We start from the raw sequence: 19,074 nt of genomic DNA on the forward strand, positions 1-19,074 counted from the left end.
GAACACACGGGACTCAAAGTTTCTGCCTTGGTCGCTGTGGATGGACTCTGCAGCTCCAAACCTGCTGAACATCCCCGCTGTCAGGGCGTCGACGATGGTCTCTGCCTCCTGGTCAGGCAGAGCATAGGCCTCGGGCCATTTTGTGAAATAGTCCATGGCCGTGAGCACCCAGCGGTTTCCACTGTCTGTGGTGGGGAACGGCCCAACTACATCCACTCCCACCCTCTCCATGGGAGCCCCCACTGGGAACTGTTGGAGCTGAGCATGAGAGCGGCCTGGGGGGCCCTTTCTCGCTGTGCAGTTGTCACAGCGGCGACAAAAGTCCTCCACATCCCTCTTGTGCTGCCCCCAGTAGGAGCCCTGACGGAGACGGCGCAGTGTTTTTGTGACCCCAAAGTGTCCAGTCCCCACCCCCCCCATGAGTACTCTGGAGCACAACCTCCCGCAATGCTTTTGGGACCACCACCTGCCACCTCTCCTCTCCCGTAGCTGACTCCTTCCATGCCCGCTGTAGCACGCCATCAGCCAGCCGCAGTCTCTCAAACTTCGACCACAACCCTTTGGTCGCGAGTGAGAGCGCTGTCACCTCTTCCCATGGTGGCCTCACTTGCGCCTCTACCCACTGTAGCACTGGCTGTAGGTCTGTGTCCCGTCCCTGCTGCTGCCGCCATTCAGCCACGTCGACAGTCTGCAGCTCGCAGCAGACAGGCCCGCTCGCCCGACACACTGTGGCACAGACACCCTCCTCTGCCCGCAGCTCTCTCTCCCGTCCCTCTCTCCGTTCACAGTGGCGGCAGCCGTCTGCAGTACAGGGCCGACGGGACATGGCGTCGGCGTTGGAGTGGCGTGCCCCTGCCCTGTGCACCACCGTGAAGTCATACGGCTGAAGCTCCTCCAACCAGCATGCCACCTGCCCCTCTGGCTCTCTGAAAGACATGAGCCACTGGAGAGCAGAGTGGTCAGTCCTTACAGTAAAGGGCAATATTTTAACAGTGCACCAGGGATACTTGCTACTGTGATTCCTGTGATTCCTTCATGGAGTTTTTTCAAATACAAAATTATTATTTTGTTATATTGTTTGCTGGCCCAGCTGGTTAGCGAGCTCTGTCTCATTGACAACCCAATGTTGCTAATGGCCAGCTATCTATCCTGTTAATATAAGTTGTTTTGTTAGCTAGGTAATGTTAGCTAGGTAATGTTAGCCATGTTATGAGCGCCAGCTAGTTAGCTAGGTAATGTTAGCCATGTTATGAGCACCAGCTAGTTAGCTAGGTAATGTTAGCCATGTTATGAGCACCGGCTAGTTAGCTAGGTAATGTTAGCCATGTTATGAGCACCAGCTAGTTAGCTAGGCAATGTTAGCCATGTTATGAGCACCAGGTAGTTAGCTAGGTAATGTTAGCCATGTTATGAGCACCAGCGAGTTAGCTAGATAATGTTAGCTAGGTAATGTTAGCCATGTTATGAGCACCAGCTAGTTAGCTAGGTAATGTTAGCCATGTTATGAGCACCAGCTCGTTAGCTAGGTAATGTTAGCTAGGTAATGTTAGCCATGTTATGAGCACCAGCTAGTTAGCTAGGTAATGTTAGTCATGTTATGAGCACCAGCTAGTTAGCTCCAAAAGTGGTTGGTAACGTTTGGCTGCATGCCGACAGTGCATTCAGAGCCATTCATTTAAATAATCGACTTGTATTTTTTTCCAGTTTCCTGGTCTTTACATTCACAAGATATTCATTTCCAGCATGTTTCAGACCATTGAAAATGCAAAAAAAAGAGAGGAGGACAGGCACAGCCTGCCGCACCGCTACCAATGATTCTCAGCTAGCGGTGGCCAATGTTAGCAGAAGTTTGTAGTGGGTTTTTATATTATCGTAGTGCAAAAGTATTGCACAAAAAATACCATAAACCACATAATCTCTGTGTGATTTAATTTAAAACAGTCTGCAAGATGAGAGGAGAGGTGATAGATCAATGTCTTAAGGCTAAAGTATTGGGAGAGAGATATGCCGTAGGACCAGCAGCATTCCTTTGTGAGGAGGAGAGAAGGTGGGAGAGGGTAAATAGCTAGCGTGCCTTTTCTTTGCGAGGGTCAAGCCTCTCTTTCACCAAACCTTGTCATCAAGGTGACTTTCTGTATTTCTGGAAGAACATGACAATGGAATAGATGGATGAAGTATGTCCCAAATAGAACCCTATTCCTTACATAGTGGACTAGTTGTGACCCTATAGGCCCTGGTCAAAAGCAGTGTACTATGTTGGGAATGTCTTGAAATAGTTTTATTGTGTAAGATGGTTCTTATGGTACCCCTGTAGCAAAATATGTTGTCTTAAAAACTTCATTTCACCCTCCCGTGGTCCTGATGTCAGGGTGACCCAGGTCCTGTGTGTGGAGGGCTCCCCTTTCTGTGCTCGGCGCTCGCGGGTCAGAGCGACCCGGGCCCTGTGTTTCCAGGGCTCCCGCTCTGCTCTGGTGGGGTCAGAGTGACCGTGCCAGCCACTGGCGAGGTGTGTGCCTTTGAGCGTAGTAGAGAGTCTGCGAGTGTGGCGAGGCGTGTGCCCGGCTCTGCGCTCTGCTCTCTTCGCTCTGCGCTCAGAGCAACCCTGTCAGCCAATGGCGAGGCGTGTGCCGCGGAGCGTAGTAGAGAGTCTGCGAGTGTGGCGAGTGTGGCAAGGCTGTGCCCGGCTCCCCGCTCTGCGCTCTGGGCTCGCAGCTCTGCGCTCTTGGGTCAGAGCACCTCAGCCAGACGCTTCACAGGCCCGGACGTGCCCCGCTGTGTGCTAGAGAGCAGCCAAGTGTTCTTGTTGTGCTCTGCGCTCTGCGGGTCAGAGCGACCCAGCTGAACAACTGAACAACTGAACAAGTTCCACAGACATGTAACTAACAGAAATGGAATAATGTGTACCTGAACAAGGGGGGGGGGAGGGGTCCCCACCTCTCTCCACCTCCTCCTCTCCTCTCTCCTATACCTCTCTCCCTTCCTCCTCTCCTCTCGCCTATACCTCTCTCCCCTCCTCCTCTCCTCTCTCCTATACCTATCCTCTCTCCCATAACTCTCCTCTCTTCCCTACACCTATCCTCTCTCCCATGCCTCTCCTCTCTCCCCTCCTCCTCTCCTCTCTCCTATACCTCTCCTCTCTCCTATACCTCTCTCCCCTCCTCTTCTCCTCTCTCCTATACCTCTCCTCTTTCCTATACCTCTCCTCTCTCCTATACCTCTCCTCTCTCCTATACCTCTCCTCTCTCCCATACCTCTCCTCTCTCCCATACCTCTCCTCTCTCCCCTCCTCCTCTCCTCTCGCCTATACCTCTCCTCTTTCCTATACCTCTCCTCTCTCCTATACCTCTCCTCTCTCCCATACCTCTCCTATACCTCTCCTCTTTCCTATACATCTACTCTCCCCCCCTCCTCTCCTCTGTCCTATACCTCTCCTCTCTCCCTCCTCCTCCTCTCCTCTCTCCTATACCTCTCCTCTCTCCTATACCTCTCTCCCCTCCTCCTCTCCTCACTCCCATACCTCTCCTCTCTCCCATACCTCTCCTCTCCCCCCTCCTCTCCTCTCTCCTATTCATCTCCTCTCTCCTATTCCTCTCCTCCCTCCTATACCTCTCCTCCCTCCTATACCTCTCCTCTCTCCTATACCTCTCATCTCTCCTATACCTCTCCTCTCGCCGATACCCCTACTCCCATAACCTCTCCCCTATACCTCTCCTCTCTCCTATACCTCTCCTCCCTAACCTCTCCTCTCTCCCATACCTCTCCTCTCTCTCATACCTCTCCTCTCTCCCCTCCTCCTCTCCTCTCGCCTATACCTCTCCTCTTTCCTATACCTCTCTCCCCTCCTCCTCTCCTCACTCCCATACCTCTCCTCTTTCCTATACCTCTCCTCTTTCCTATACCTCTCCTCTCTCCTATACCTCTCCTCTCTCCTATACCTCTCCTCTCTCCTATACCTCTCCTCTCTCCTATACCTCTCCTCTCTCCCATACCTCTCCTCTCTCCTATACCTCTCCTCTCTCCTATACCTCTCCTACATTTACATTTAACATTTAAGTCATTTAGCAGACGCTCTTATCCAGAGCGACTTACAAATTGGTGAATTCACCTTCTGACATCCAGTGGAACAGCCACTTTACAATAGTGCATCTAAATCATTAAGGGGGGGGGGTGGTGAGAAGGATTACTTATCCTATCCTAGGTATTCCTTGAAGAGGTGGGGTTTCAGGTGTCTCCGGAAGGTGGTGATTGACTCCGCTGTCCTGGCGTCGTGAGGGAGTTTGTTCCACCATTGGGGGGCCAGAGCAGCGAACAGTTTTGACTGGGCTGAGCGGGAACTGTACTTCCTCAATGGTAGGGAGGCGAGCAGGCCAGAGGTGGATGAACGCAGTGCCCTTGCTTGGGTGTAGGGCCTGATCAGAGCCTGGAGGTACTGCGGTGCCGTTCCCCTCACAGCTCCGTAGGCAAGCACCATGGTCTTGTAGCGGATGCGAGCTTCAACTGGAAGCCAGTGGAGAGAGCGGAGGAGCGGGGTGACGTGAGAGAACTTGGGAAGGTTGAACACCAGACGGGCTGCGGCGTTCTGGATGAGTTGTAGGGGTTTAATGGCACAGGCAGGGAGCCCAGCCAACAGCGAGTTGCAGTAATCCAGACGGGAGATGACAAGTGCCTGGATTAGGACCTGCGCCGCTTCCTGTGTGAGGCAGGGTCGTACTCTGCGGATGTTGTAGAGCATGAACCTACAGGAACGGGCCACCGCCATGATGTTGGTTGAGAACGACAGGGTGTTGTCCAGGATCACGCCAAAGTTCTTAGCGCTCTGGGAGGAGGACACAATGGAGTTGTCAACCGTGATGGCGAGATCATGGAACGGGCAGTCCTTCCCCGGGAGGAAGAGCAGCTCCGTCTTGCCGAGGTTCAGCTTGAGGTGGTGATCCGTCATCCACACTGATATGTCTGCCAGACATGCAGAGATGCGATTCGCCACCTGGTCATCAGAAGGGGGAAAGGAGAAGATTAATTGTGTGTCGTCTGCATAGCAATGATAGGAGAGACCATGTGAGGTTATGACAGAGCCAAGTGACTTGGTGTATAGCGAGAATAGGAGAGGGCCTAGAACAGAGCCCTGGGGGACACCAGTGGTGAGAGCGCGTGGCGAGGAGACAGATTCTCGCCACGCCACCTGGTAGGAGCGACCTGTCAGGTAGGACGCAATCCAAGCGGGGGCCGCGCCGGAGATGCCCAACTCGGAGAGGGTGGAGAGGAGGATCTGATGGTTCACAGTATCGAAGGCAGCCGATAGGTCTAGAAGGATGAGAGCAGAGGAGAGAGAGTTAGCTTTAGCAGTGCGGAGCGCCTCCGTGATACAGAGAAGAGCAGTCTCAGTTGAATGACTAGTCTTGAAACCTGACTGATTTGGATCAAGAAGGTCATTCTGAGAGAGATAGCGGGAGAGCTGGCCAAGGACGGCACGTTCAAGAGTTTTGGAGAGAAAAGAAAGAAGGGATACTGGTCTGTAGTTGTTGACATCGGAGGGATCGAGTGTAGGTTTTTTCAGAAGGGGTGCAACTCTCGCTCTCTTGAAGACGGAAGGGACGTAGCCAGCGGTCAGGGATGAGTTGATGAGCGAGGTGAGGTAAGGGAGAAGGTCTCCGGAAATGGTCTGGAGAAGAGAGGAGGGGATAGGGTCAAGCGGGCAGGTTGTTGGGCGGCCGGCCGTCACAAGAAGCGAGATTTCATCTGGAGAGAGAGGGAGAAAGAGGTCAGAGCACAGGGTAGGGCAGTGTGAGCAGAACCAGCGGTGTCGTTTGACTTAGCAAACGAGGATCGGATGTCGTCGACCTTCTTTTCAAAATGGTTGACGAAGTCATCTGCAGAGAGGGAGGAGGGGGGGGTGGGGAGGAGGATTCAGGAGGGAGGAGAAGGTGGCAAAGAGCTTCCTAGGGTTAGAGGCAGATGCTTGGAATTTAGAGTGGTAGAAAGTGGCTTTAGCAGCAGAGACAGAGGAGGAAAATGTAGAGAGGAGGGAGTGAAAGGATGCCAGGTCCGCAGGGAGGCGAGTTTTCCTACATTTCCGCTCGGCTGCCCGGAGCTCTGTTCTGTGAGCTCGCAATGAGTCGTCGAGCCACGGAGCGGGAGGGGAGGACCGAGCCGGCCTGGAGGATAGGGGACATAGATAGTCAAAGGATGCAGAAAGGGAAGAGAGGAGGGTTGAGGAGGCAGAATCAGGAGAAAGGTTGGAGAAGGTATGAGCAGAGGGAAGAGATGATAGGATGGAAGAGGAGAGAGTAGCGGGGGAGAGAGAGCGAAGGTTGGGACGGCGCGATACCATCCGAGTAGGGGCAGTGAGGGAAGTGTTGGATGAGAGCGAGAGGGAAAAGGATACAAGGTAGTGGTCGGAGACTTGGAGGGGAGTTGCAATGAGGTTAGTGGAAGAACAGCATCTAGTAAAGATGAGGTCGAGCGTATTGCCTGCCTTGTGAGTAGGGGGGGTAGGTGAGAGGGTGAGGTCAAAAGAGGAGAGGAGTGGAAAGAAGGAGGCAGAGAGGAATGAGTCAAAGGTAGACGTGGGGAGGTTAAAGTCGCCCAGGACTGTGAGAGGTGAGCCGTCCTCAGGAAAGGAGCTTATCAAGGCATCAAGCTCATTGATGAACTCTCCGAGGGAACCTGGAGGGCGATAAATGATAAGGATGTTAAGCTTGAAAGGGCTGGTAACTGTGACAGCATGGAATTCAAAGGAGGCGATAGATAGATGGGTAAGGGGAGAGAGAGATAATGACCACTTGGGAGAGATGAGGATCCCGGTGCCACCACCCCGCTGACCAGAAGCTCTCGGGGTGTGCGAGAACACGTGGGCGGACGAAGAGAGAGCAGCAAGAGTAGCAGTGTTATCTGTGGTGATCCATGTTTCCGTCAGTGCCAGGAAGTCGAGGGACTGGAGGGAGGCATAGGCTGAGATGAACTCTGCCTTGTTGGCCGCAGATCGGCAGTTCCAGAGGCTACCGGAGACCAGGAACTCCACGTGGGTCGTGCACGCTGGGACCACCAGCGTTTGTATGGTCTGTGCAGAGAGGAGAGAACAGGGATAGATAGACACATAGTTGACAGGCTACAGAAGAGGCTACGCTAATGCAAAGGAGATTGGAATGACAAGTGGACTACACGTCTCGAATGTTCAGAAAGTTAAGCTTACGTAGCAAGAATCTTATTGACTAAAATGATTGAAATGATACAGTACTGCTTGAGTAGGCTAGCTGGTAGTGGCTGCGATGTTGACACTACACTAATCAAGTCGTTCCGTCGAGTGTAATAGTTTCTACAGTGCTGCTATTCGGGGGCTAGCTGGCTAGCTAGCAGGTTGATTGCGTTACGTTACCTTAAAAGAACGACAATAGCTGGCTAGCTAACCTAGAAAATCGCTCTAGGCTACACAATTGTCTTAGATACAAAGACGGCTATGTAGCTAGCTAGCTACGATCAAACAAAACAAACCGTTGTACTGTAATAGTTACTACAGTGCTGCTATTCGGGGGCTAGCTGGCTAGCTACGTTAAAAGAACGACAATAGCTGGCCAGCTAACCTAGAAAATCGCTCTAGACTACACAATTGTCTTAGATACAAAGACGGCTATGTAGCTGGCTAGCTACGATCAAACAAATCAAACCGTTGTACTGTAATGAAGTGAAATGAAAGTGTGATACTACCTGTGGAGCGACGCGGAATGTTGACCGGGTAGTTGAAGTTCAATTCGGTAGAGGTTGGCTAGCTGTTGGCTAGCTAGCTAGCAGCATCTCCTACGTTAAGGACGACAAATAGCTGGCTAGCTAACCTCGGTAAATTAAGATAATCACTCTAAGTCTACACACTCTAAACTGCACAATTATCTTGGATACGAAGACAGCGAAGACAACTATGTAGCTAGCTGACACTACGCTAATCGAGTTGTTCAGTTGAGTGTAATAGTTTCTACAGTGCTGGTGGACAGTGGATGTTAGCTAGCTGCTTAGCTAGCTGCTGGGCAGATACGTTAGGACGACGAAATACGTTAATTATGCAATTATCTTTGATACAAAGACGGCTATGTAGCTAGCTAAGAAGAAATTGCTAAGATTAGACAAATCAAACCGTTGTACTATAACGAAATGTAATGAAAAGTTATACTACCTGCGGACCGAAGTGTAGATGCGACCGCTCGCTCCAACCGGAACCGGAAATCTCTCCTATACCTCTCACCTCTCCTCTCGCCTATACCTCTCCTCTTTCCTATACCTTTCCTCTCTCCTATACCTCTCCTCTCTCCCATACCTCTCCTCTCTACTATACCTCTCCTCTCTCCTACACCTCTCCTCTCTCCTATACCTCTCCTCTCCCCTCCTCCTCTCCTCTCTCCTATACCTCTCCTCTCTCCCCTCCTCCTCTCCTCTCTCCTATACCTCTCCTCTCTCCTATACCTCTCCTCTCTACCATACCTCTCCTCTCTCCTATACCTCTCCTCTCTCCTATACCTCTCCTCTCTACCATACCTCTCCTCTCTCGCATACCTCTCCTCTCTCGCATACCTCTCCTCTCTCCCCTCCTCCTCTCCTCTCTCCTATACCTCTCCTCTCTCCTATACCTCTACTCTCTCCTATACCTCTCCTCTCTACCATACCTCTGATCTATCCCATACTTCTCCTCTCTCCCCTCCTCCTCTCCTCTCTCCTATACCTCTCCTCTCTCCTATACCTCTCCTCTCTCCTATACCTCTCCTCTCTCCTATACCTCTCCTCTCTCCTATACCTCTCTCCCCTAAACTCTCCTCTCTCCACTCCTCCCTCCTATACCCCTCTTCCCTACCCCTCTCCTCCCCTCCCCTAACCTCTCGACTCTCCCCTCCTCCTCTCGTCCCCTAACCTCACCCCTCCTCTCATTTCTCCCATACCTCTCTCTCCTCTTGTCCTAACACAAACCCTCTCCTCTCTCCCATACCTCTCCTCTCTCCTATACCTCTCCTCTCTCCTATACCTCTCCTCTCTCCTATACCTCTCCTCTCTCCCATACCTCTCCTCTCTCCTATACCTCTCCTCTCTCCTATACCTCTCCTCTCTCCTATACCTCTCACCTCTCCTCTCGCCTTTACCTCTCCTCTTTCCTATACCTCTCCTCTCTCCTATACCTCTCCTCTCTCCCATACCTCTCCTCTCTACTATACCTCTCCTCTCTCCTACACCTCTCCTCTCTCCTATACCTCTCCTCTCCCCTCCTCCTCTCCTCTCTCCTATACCTCTCCTCTCTCCCCTCCTCCTCTCCTCTCTCCTATACCTCTCCTCTCTCCTATACCTCTCCTCTCTACCATACCTCTCCTCTCTCCTATACCTCTCCTCTCTCCTATACCTCTCCTCTCTACCATACCTCTCCTCTCTCGCATACCTCTCCTCTCTCGCATACCTCTCCTCTCTCCCCTCCTCCTCTCCTCTCTCCTATACCTCTCCTCTCTCCTATACCTCTACTCTCTCCTATACCTCTCCTCTCTACCATACCTCTCCTCTATCCCATACTTCTCCTCTCTCCCCTCCTCCTCTCCTCTCTCCTATACCTCTCCTCTCTCCTATACCTCTCCTCTCTCCTATACCTCTCCTCTCTCCTATACCTCTCCTCTCTCCTATACCTCTCCTCTCTCCTATACCTCTCTCCCCTAAACTCTCCTCTCTCCACTCCTCCCTCCTATACCCCTCTTCCCTACCCCTCTCCTCCCCTCCCCTAACCTCTCGACTCTCCCCTCCTCCTCTCGTCCCCTAACCTCACCCCTCCTCTCATTTCTCCCATACCTCTCTCTCCTCCTCTTGTCCTAACATAAACCCTCTCCTCTCTCCCATACCTCTCCTCTCTCCTATACCTCTCCTCTCTCCTATACCTCTCCTCTCTCCTATACCTCTCCTCTCTCCCATACCTCTCCTCTCTCCTATACCTCTCCTCTCTCCTATACCTCTCCTCTCTCCTATACCTCTCACCTCTCCTCTCGCCTATACCTCTCCTCTTTCCTATACCTCTCCTCTCTCCTATACCTCTCCTCTCTCCCATACCTCTCCTCTCTACTATACCTCTCCTCTCTCCTACACCTCTCCTCTCTCCTATACCTCTCCTCTCCCCTCCTCCTCTCCTCTCTCCTATACCTCTCCTCTCTCCCCTCCTCCTCTCCTCTCTCCTATACCTCTCCTCTCTCCTATACCTCTCCTCTCTACCATACCTCTCCTCTCTCCTATACCTCTCCTCTCTCCTATACCTCTCCTCTCTACCATACCTCTCCTCTCTCGCATACCTCTCCTCTCTCGCATACCTCTCCTCTCTCCCCTCCTCCTCTCCTCTCTCCTATACCTCTCCTCTCTCCTATACCTCTACTCTCTCCTATACCTCTCCTCTCTACCATACCTCTCCTCTATCCCATACTTCTCCTCTCTCCCCTCCTCCTCTCCTCTCTCCTATACCTCTCCTCTCTCCTATACCTCTCCTCTCTCCTATACCTCTCCTCTCTCCTATACCTCTCCTCTCTCCTATACCTCTCTCCCCTAAACTCTCCTCTCTCCACTCCTCCCTCCTATACCCCTCTTCCCTACCCCTCTCCTCCCCTCCCCTAACCTCTCGACTCTCCCCTCCTCCTCTCGTCCCCTAACCTCACCCCTCCTCTCATTTCTCCCATACCTCTCTCTGCTCCTCTTGTCCTAACACAAACCCTCTCCTCTCTCCCATACCTCTCCTCTCTCCTATACCTCTCCTCTCTACCATACCTCTCCTCTCTACCATACCTCTCCTCTCTCGCATACCTCTCCTCTATCCCATACCTCTCCTCTATCCTCCCCTCCTCTCTCCTATACCTCTCCTCTCTCCTATACCTCTCTCCCCTCCTCCTCTCCTCCCCTCCTCCTCTCCTCTCTCGCATACCTCTCCTCTCTCCTATACCTCTCCTCTCTCCTATACCTCTCCTCTCTACCATACCTCTCCTCTCTCGCATACCTCTCCTCTATCCCATACCTCTCCTCTATCCTCCCCTCCTCTCTCCTATACCTCTCCTCTCTCCTATGCCTCTCTCCCCTCCTCCTCTCCTCCCCTCCTCCTCTCCTCTCTCGCATACCTCTCCTCTCTCCTATACCTCTCCTCTCTCCTATACCTCTCCTCTCTCCTATACCTCTACTCTCTCCCCTCCTCCACTCCTCCCTCCTATAACCCTATTCCCTACCCCTCTCCTCCCCTAACCTCTCGACTCTCCCCTCCTCCTCTCCTCCCCTAACCTCTCCCTCCTCCTCTTATCCCCTAACCTCTCCCCTCCTCTCATTTCTCCCATACCTCTCTCTCCTTCTCTTGTCAGCTTTAATACAGTAACTATGTACCCATTAACTTTATTTTTTTGTTGTTGTCGCCATTTAGAAAGTCTGCATAGGAAATAGATGTAACAATTGTCTGCTCCAGTGAGATTCCGTTGAACTGTCGTGTGTCGGTTAAAAACAACTGGACGTAAAAAACTTTACCCCTCAAAAAAAAACTACCGTACTGCCATGGTCTGCACCAAGGTATCATCATGGTCTGCACCAAGGTATTATAATGTTCTGCACCAAAGTATTATAATGGTCTGCACCAAGGTATCATCATGGTCTGCACCAAGGTATTATAATGGTCTGCACCAAGGTATCACCATGGTCTGCACCAAGGTATCATCATGGTCTGCACCAAGGTATCACCATGGTCTGCACCAAGGTATCATCATGGTCTGCACCAAGGTATCATCATGGTCTGCACCAAGGTATCATCATGGTCTGCACCAAGGTGTCATCATGGTCTGCACCAATGTATCACCATGGTCTGCACCAAGGTATCATCATGGTCTGCACCAAGGTATCATCATGGTCTGCACCAAGGTATTATAATGGTCTGCACCAAGGTATCACCATGGTCTGCACCAAGGTATCATCATGGTCTGCACCAAGGTATTATAATGGTCTGCACCAAGGTATCACCATGGTCTGAACCAAGGTATCATCATGGTCTGCACCAAGGTATTACCATGGTCTGCACCAAGGTATCATCATGGTCTGCACCAAGGTATCATCACGGTCCGTGCCATGGTGGAACTGCATTGTATGTCTGAAATAATTGGATGGTGAAACTTGCATCGAGCCTACCAGGAGAGCAAGGTGAAGCAATTCCGGCATTCTTGAAAGTCACAATAAACCTTGTCCTGCAAAACAACTTTTTGAATATGATCATTAAAAAAATGCATTCAGTGGGCATAATTGAACTCCCAGTTCCCCTCTGGACACGCCCCTTTCCTGCTAACTCATCACACCTGAACTCACTCTGCTAATCACCAATTCCTCTTCAATTCTTCTGGTATATAAGCAGCTTGTTCTACTTGGGTTGTTCAGCATTTGTGGTTTCCCAGTTCCTTTATTGTTCCTGTTGTTAATTGGCTATCACAGCCTTTCCAGGTGGCCATTTCACCTTACCTGCTGGTGTTACAAGCCACTAAGCCTTACCTGCTGGTGTTACAAGCCACTAAGCCTTGCCTGCTGGTGTTACAAGCCACTAAGCCCTGCCTGCTGGTGTTACAAGCCACTAAGCCTTGCCTGCTGGTGTTACAAGCCACTAAGCCTTGCCTGCTGGTGTTACAAGCCACTAAGCCTTGCCTGCTGGTGTTACAAGCCACTAAGCCTTGCCTGCTGGTGTTACAAGCCACTAAGCCTTGCCTGCTGGTGTTACAAGCCACTAAGCCTTGCCTGCTGGTGTTACAAGCCACTAAGCCTTGCCTGCCGGTGTTACAAGCCACTAAGCCCTGCCTGCTGGTGTTACAAGCCACTAAGCCTTGACTGCTGGTGTTACAAGCCACTAAGCCTTGCCTGCTGGTGTTACAAGCCACTAAGCCTTGCCTGCTGGTGTTACAAGCCACTAAGCCTTGCCTGCCGGTGTTACAAGCCACTAAGCCTTGCCTGCCGGTGTTACAAGCCACTAAGCCTTGCCTGCCGGTGTTACAAGCCACTAAGCCTTGCCTGCCGGTGTTACAAGCCACTAAGCCTTGCCTGCCGGTGTTACAAGCCACTAAGCCTTGCCTGCCGGTGTTACAAGCCACTAAGCCTTGCCTGCCGGTGTTACAAGCCACTAAGCCTTGCCTGCCGGTGTTACAAGCCACTAAGCCTTGCCTGCCGGTGTTACAAGCCACTAAGCCTTGCCTGCCGGTGTTACAAGCCACTAAGCCTTACCTGCCGGTGTTACAAGCCACTACGCCTTACCTGTCAGCATTTTATACTTTGCTTTTATTTTTGTTGGAAAGTAAAAGAAGCAGAATTGAACTTTGTGTTCAATCATAATGCCTGTTTTCTGACAGATTTGGCCATAACCAATCCTGAATGACATTTCTACATTTGGGAACTTGAACTCTATTACTTCTGTCTGACTGGAGAGAAATACCTGCCCAGACATTCTCCTCAGCCCTGTTTAGGGAATAGGTTGGCATTTAGGAAAGCAGACACATTCCTGTTCTAATCTACTGTATGTGGAGTTGAATCTGTGGTTTGGATGGCTTCACTCTGTTTCTCTCAGGAGACTCCATGACCATGTTGACCAGTCTTCTGCTTCTCAGTGCTGCCTTTGCTCTGGGAGATGCACGTAAGAGTCCACTTTTCTTGACTCGTTCTGTATTTTTCTCGTAGCAGACATGACTGATTGACCTACAAATAATATTGTAGCTGTGATTTGTAGATCTCCATCCACTAGCCTTTAAAGCCACATATAACTTCTCCTTACAGATTCACTTGTAGAAGAAGACTTGTGTCCTTCCGGTTGGACCAAATATGGATCACGCTGTTTAATGTTTGTAAAGACTACAAGGAGCTGGCCAGAAGCAGAGGTATCACCCTTACCATCTACTGTGAATTTGAAGGGGGAAGTGTAGTTGGAATGAGCTCTTAGACATTACCTTAAAAGTGATACTTTCTTAAACTGCAACACATGACTGATGTGAAATACTGAACTTCCCTTTAAGATGGGAATTTTCTAAACATTTTGAATTTGTTGTGCCTTCTGTATACTGGAACCCACAGGACATGGCTTAAGATGGAGATAAACTAGTATCTTTAAGAGTTTTAAAAAGGAATTAGTTGCGATGGTCAATATTTGGTTGAGAGTCCAGAAGACAAATTCTCAGCAAGGCTGACTGACTAATACATGAAATGTCTTTGTTCCCATCTACTGCTTGGTTGTCATTGTAGATAACAATTTTCTTAACTGACTTGCCTTCTTCTCTAGCGGTACTGTGTGTACCTTGGTGATCAACTGGTGTCTGTACCCAACGTTGTGAAGTACCTTGGCGCAAACCTGGCATCTGTGCTATCTGTTATTAATGTAGTTCTGTCTGAGTTGTCTATTTTGTTTGGACACCAATAAAGTCAAGGCTGCTAGTTTGAATCCCAGAGCTCACTGAGAGAAATCTGACATGCCCTTGAGCAACGCCCTTAACCTAATTGATCCTGTAGGTCATGCTAGATGAATCTACTAAATAACGTCAATGGTTTTAATTGTCAACTTCCGTAGGATGCTTTTATACATATGTAAAATGGTTCTAGTTAAGTATAGATGTAATCTATTCCACACAGTCTGCTTGTAAACATGTGCATGGGGTTTCTAGCATCAAGTTGTGGACTAGTTATGGTCTTTGACATGTATGGGATGATTGCAAATGTGAGGAGTAGGCATCACGGTCTTTACACAAGCAATAGTCCCAGTAGGATGGGTTTTGCAGTAGCTTTGACTGTTTCAGGTGTTAGAGGAAAGACTATACATTGAGTTTATTCTGACCCCCCCCTTCAGGACAGGCGGTGGTTCTGGAGTGATGGCTCCGACTTTGATCACCAGAACTGGGCTAAAGGAAGGCCTGGTGCTGGTGCCAGAGAGACTTGTATTCGTATCAACTTTGGAGGTACAGTAAACCCAGTATCATTCACTGATCCAGTCATCAAATTAAATTTATTCCTAGTTAATTTAACTAATGAATGTCTCCTGTGGACTTTCCTACTGTCTGTACAGCTGAGTATATGTGTTCTGTGTTTCGTCTTCAGGCCAGAAGTGCTGGAACAATGCTTTATGTGGAAGGAGCTTGCCCTCTGTGTGCTCCCTGAGACTCCTGCCTCTCCGCCAGACTATACATTAGAAGCAGCAATGCTATTCCGTAGTGGCTGCGCCCTTAATACTTCATGGTAACGTCAAAATACTTAGTTGCTGTTAAATAAGTCTGTTACTACACAAATGTTGAGGAATTGTTTGCAGCCAATAAAATGTGGACTATTTTTTTGTCTCATGAGTTATTGACTATGAATCATACTGCTGAAATTGTCCCATGTTTTGAGAGCTTTCTAAAACGTACATTCGCATCCCAAAATGTATTTGTCAAACAGATATTAAGTCCAAAACCTGTGTCAAATTGGCACTAAGTACAACCTGTAACACTTCACCTGAAACTCTGCATCATATCACATGTTGTAGTTGGTACTCTTTCTTCCTGTCCCCTGTGGGACTCAAACCCACAACCGTTATGTTGCAAGTGCCATGCGTGACTGTGCCACCAGGACATAACTGTCATTGTGCCTAACTTTGTAAATGTAGACCTGTGACATGACACAGTATGTTTAGGATACGGAAGGTGCAAAAGACATGTTTAACTACTTACGGCTGCAGGGGGCAGTATTGAGTAGCTTGGATGAAAAGGTGCCCATTGTAAACGGCCATCTTCTCAGTTGCTAATATATGCATATTAGTATTGGATAGAAAACATTCGAGTTTCCAAAACTGTCGACATACTGTCTGTGTATAACACAACCGATATTGCAGGTGAAACCCTGAGTAATATCAAACCAGGAAGTGGCTTCTATTTTGACTCCATGTTCCATAGCCTCCCTTTGTGCCATTTAAAGGGATATCAACCAGCTTCCCTTGCCTATCACTTCCTCAAGTTGTCAACAGTCTTCAGCCAGTTTCAGGGTTTTATTTTGAAAAGTGAGCCAGAACAATAACATCCGTCAAGTGTTCGCATGAGTTCTGCTCGCGCAACAGAGTTTGGGGAACCATTGCCGTTCCCTCTCCTACTGAACAAGACTGTTGCGGTTGATATTATCGATTATATATTTTATCCTGAGGATTGATAATAAAAAAAGTTTGCCATGTTTCTGTGGACATTACGGAAACTATTTGGAATTTGTCGTGCCTCTTTCCTGTGGATTTCTGAACATAATGTGCCAAACAAATAGGGCAACATTTATTGTGTAACTGGGAGTCTCGTGAGTGAACATCCGATCGAAGGTAAACGATTATTTTGACAGGTTCATATAAATTGTTCAGCATATCACACCAACAAGAAAAATCAACAGTTTAATCTCTGGATTTATTTTATTTGTATGGAAAGTGAATTAGTTCCTGTAGTACAGCAAAGACAACTGTCAAGTCCTCCGTCTTCGTTCCAACGCTTTTCATCTACGTCCACATCTACAATTCCAGACAAAACAACAAACATGAACAACATCCAGAACCAGCTGCAAAGAAATAAGATTTAGTGAGTGTGTGTTTTTGTGTGTGTATATACCTTGGTGGAACAGTTGCTAGCAGTTGCTAGCACTGCCTGGTGGAGTCTCAGTACCCGGAATCTTCTGTCCAGAACTGTTCACACACCAACAGTAACCTACCAGAAAGACATGTTAATAACCTGTTAAATATATTTACACATTTTACTGTAACACATTGAATTTGTCACGTTCAACTCAATTGGAGAATTTACTGTGTGCTTCTGTGCGTGTGTGTGTGCATGTTAACCTGTAGAGCCCCAACATTGCAGAGGGGTGTATTGTCCATTGTAGTCACAAGTGGGGATGAAGCCTCCTATTGGGCCATGTGTCGCGGCATCTCTTTCACGCTCACAGCGGGTCTTGAGGTGTGAGATGCCATCTTGATAGACTGGTAACATACATTGTAATGTGGACATGACATAACATTGCTGGACAATGTATGGACATATGATACATTTCTGGACATACATTCTGGAAGCTTGGGCTGTCAATCTCAATCTTATACATCAACATACATCTCTGGAACAAGAGGAGTCTCAGGTAGCCTAGCGGTTAGAGAGTTGGGCCAGTAACACAAAGGTTGCTAGTTTGAATCCCTGAGATGAGAAGTTGAAATATCTGTCTATGCCCTTGAGCCCTTGGGCACAACCTTAATTTATCTGGTGTCACGGCTGATCTTTTGAACCTGTCTCTTCTCTCTAGGGAGGTTCCCATTGCCTGGAAGACATCCACGGTTCGTCCTTTATTTAAAGGGGGAGATCAAGCTGATCCTAACTGTTATAGGCCTATTTCTATTTTGCCCTGTTTATCAAACGTTTTGAAAAACGTGTCAATAATCAACTGACTGGCTCTCTTGATGTCTATAGTGTTCTCTCTGGTATGCAGTCTGGCTTCCGTTCAGGTTATGCATGTGTCACTGTAACCTTAAAGGTCCTCAATGATGTCACCATTGCCCTTGATTATAAGCAATACTGTGCTGATATTTTTATTGACCTGGCCAAAGCTTTTGATACGGTAGACCATTCCATTCTTGTGGGCCGGTGAAGGAGTATTGGTGTCTCTGAGGGGTCTTTGGCCTGGTTTGCTAACTACCTCTCAAAGAGTGCAGTGTATAATGTCAGAACATCTGCTGTCTCAGCTGCTGCCTGTCACCAAGGGTGTACCCCAAGGCTCAATCCTAGGCTCCACGCTCTTCTCAATTTACCTCAACGACATAGCTCAGGCAGTAGGAAGCTCTCATCCATTGATATGCAGATGATACAGTCTTATACTCAGCTGGCCCCTCCCTGGATTTTGTGTTAAATGCTCTACAACAAAGCTTTCAGTGTCCAACAAGCTTTCTCTGCCCTTAACCTTGTTCTGAACACCTCCAAAGCAAAGGTCATGTGGTTTGGTAAGAAGAATGCCCCTGTCCCCACAGGTGTGATTACTACCTCTGAGAGTTTAGAGCTTGAGGTAGTCAACTCATACAAGTACTTGGGAGTTTGGCTAGACTATACACTGTCCTTCTCTCAGCACATATCAAAGCTGTAGGCTTAAGTTAATTCTGGACTTGGTTTGCTATATTGTAATCGCTCCTCTTTCACCCCAGCTGCAAAACTAACCCTGATTCAGATGACCCTCCTACCCATGCTAGATTACGGAGACATAATTTATAGATCGGCAGGTAAGGGTGCTCTCGAGCGGCAAGATGTTCTTTACCATTTGGCCATCAGATTTGCTACCAATGCTCCTTATAGGACACATCACTGCACTCTATACTCCTCTGCAAACTGGTCATCTCTGTATACCCGTCGCAAGACCCACTGGTTGATGCTTATTTATTTACCCTCTTAGGCCTCACTCCCACTATCTGAGATATCAACTGCAGCCCTCATCCTCCACATACAACACCTGTTCTGCAAGTCACATTCTGTTAAAGGTCCCCAAAGCACACACATCCCTGGGTCGCTCATCTTTTCAGTTTGCTGCAGCTAGTGACTGGAACGAGCTGCAACAAAACTGTCCAGTTTGAGTATTTATCTCAATCTCTTCATTCAAATACTCAATCATGGACACTCTTACTGACAGTTGTGGCTGCTTCGCCTGATGTATTGTTGTCTCTACCTTCTTGCCCTTTGTGCTGTTGTCTGTGCCCAATAATGCTTGTACCATGTGTTGTGCTGCTGCCTAGTTGTGCTGCTACCATGTTGTTGTCATGATGTTCTGCTACCATGTTGTACTGCTGCCATGTTGTTTTCATGATGTGTTGCTACCATGGTGTGTTGTCATGTGTTGCAGCCCATGCTGTTGTCATGTTGTTTTGTTGCCATGCTGTGTTGTCATGTGTTGCTGCCATGCTGTGTTGTCATGTGTTGCTGCCTTGATGTGTTGTTGTTTTAGAGCTCTCTTTATGTAGTGTAGCGTTGTCTCTCTTGTGTGTTTTGTCCTATATTGTTTATTTTCAATCCCTTTTGGTAGGCCATCATTGTAAATAAGAATTTGTTCTTAACTAAAGGT

At 48.8% G+C, this 19,074-nt stretch overlaps 1 long non-coding RNA gene and 1 pseudogene across 1 annotated transcript; both read left to right on the plus strand.

Annotated features, from left to right (window-relative positions):
- LOC135511235 (equistatin-like) overlaps positions 1–19,074 on the plus strand; it is a 114,502-nt pseudogene that overhangs the window by 25,960 nt on the left and 69,468 nt on the right.
- On the plus strand, positions 13,778–15,302 carry LOC135510217 (uncharacterized). Its single transcript, XR_010451090.1, has 3 exons — positions 13,778–13,871; positions 14,831–14,939; positions 15,079–15,302. It is a non-coding gene; the product is annotated as an uncharacterized LOC135510217 (long non-coding RNA).

Source organism: Oncorhynchus masou, chromosome 23 (genome assembly GCF_036934945.1).
Source record: "Oncorhynchus masou masou isolate Uvic2021 chromosome 23, UVic_Omas_1.1, whole genome shotgun sequence".
Lineage (NCBI taxonomy): Eukaryota > Metazoa > Chordata > Actinopteri > Salmoniformes > Salmonidae > Oncorhynchus > Oncorhynchus masou.